At 37.3% G+C, this 1,737-nt stretch overlaps 1 pseudogene; it reads left to right on the forward strand.

Moving 5' to 3' along the window:
• The first annotated feature begins 860 nt into the window (after nt 1-860).
• LOC122484553 lies at nt 861-958 on the forward strand (annotated as a pseudogene).
• The last annotated feature ends 779 nt before the right edge of the window (nt 959-1,737 follow it).

Below are 1,737 nucleotides of genomic sequence, written 5' to 3' on the forward strand. Positions count from 1 at the left end.
CTGAAATAAAATCAGAAATGAAAGAGGGGACATTACAACTGATAGGTACCACAGAAGCACAAAATATTGTTGAGAATTGTTACCATAAAAGAATGTTGAATTTTGTAAAAATCTATTTTTCTGAATTTATTGAAATATCACATGGCTTTATCCTTCATTTTATTCCCGTGGTATATCACATTTATTGATCTGTATATGCTGTACTATCCCGTATCACAGGGATAAATTCCATTTGTTCATGGTGTATGATGATTTTACTGTGTTGCTTAATTGGGTTGCAAATATTTTGTTGAGATTTTTCATCAAAGATAATGACCTGTAGTTTTCTTTTCTTGTGGTATCCTCATCTGGCTTTAATATAAAAGTAAGACTAGCCTTAAAAAATGAGTCTGGAATGCTCTGCTCTTCAACTTTTATTGTGAGAGTTAGAAAAAGATTAGTTAAGTTTTTAAATGTTTGCAAAAAATCACCAGTGAAACCATTTGCTTTTTGGCTTTCTTTGTTGGGAAGTATTTGATAATTAATTCAATCCCCTTACTCATTATCAGTCTGTTCAGATTTTATATTTACATATGAGTCTTGGTTAAGTTGTATGTTTCTGGAAATTTATCATATTTAATCTGAATTCCTGCATCTTTATTGGTTTAAAGAAAGATGAATCACAAAAGAAAAATAAAAGGAAAATTGTTTAAAGGAAAACTAAAATGAAAATACAGTAAAACCTTGGGTTGCGAGTAACTTATTGCATAAGCATTCTGCAAGAAGAGAAAACATTTCTAATAAATTTCAAGTTGATAAACAATGTCTTGCAATAAGAGTAGCAGGTGTTGCCAAATGTCACATGATCATAACTGCACCAGTGCTCACTTTCAGCAGCAATGTACTAAAACTGGAACGATACAGAGGTTAGCCCCTGTGCAAGGATGACACACAAATTCATGAAGCTTCCATGTTAAAAAAAAAAAAAAAAAAAAAGAATTAAGCCAATGGTTCCTCTCTCTCTCTCTCTCTGTCTCTCTCTCTCTGTGCGGGATTGTGGTGATCATCTCCCATGCTCGGATGCTCAATCTCAGGCCACGTTCTGGCAGAATCAGTGACTTGGAAGGTGCCCACGACTGTCACTGGTGTATTTTTTGTCACTTCAAAGCACCTATGGACAGTCCTTTGTTTTCCATACAAGAGTAAGCTTAGGAATGTTTGCTTCATTCTAGGTCAGGCTGCCTGCAGATATAGACCCTTTCCTCTGCTACCTTATTGCCAGGTACATTGAATACAGCATATGACAAGAGTTTAGTAATACTGCACTGCAGTCAACATCCATGCAAATGTGTACAATGGCCCCCATGCAGAAAAGGTTGAAAAGAAAGGCAGTAAGAAGGAGATGGTTAGGATGGAAGTTAAGAAGGAAATTACCAAAGGGCGCCTGGGTGGCTCAGTTGGTTGAGCATCTGTCTTCGGCTCAGGTCATGATCTCACAGCTTGTGAGTTCAAGCCCCTGAGAGCTCGGAGCCTGGAGCCTGCTTCAGATTCTGTGTCTCTCTCTCTGCCCCTCCCTGGCTCATGCTTGCTCTTTCTCTCTCTCTCTCTCTAAAATAAATAACCTTAAAAAATTTTAAAAAGAAGGAAATTGTGGAGAAGTATGAAGTAGGTATGCGCATGACTGAAATTGCAAGGCTTTATAAGAAGTCTACATTTGCATGTGGTCTGAAGAGGAGGAGGAGAAAAAGAGGAATCCCT

The sequence above is a fragment of the Prionailurus bengalensis genome, chromosome D1 (genome assembly GCF_016509475.1).
Source record: "Prionailurus bengalensis isolate Pbe53 chromosome D1, Fcat_Pben_1.1_paternal_pri, whole genome shotgun sequence".
NCBI lineage: Eukaryota > Metazoa > Chordata > Mammalia > Carnivora > Felidae > Prionailurus > Prionailurus bengalensis.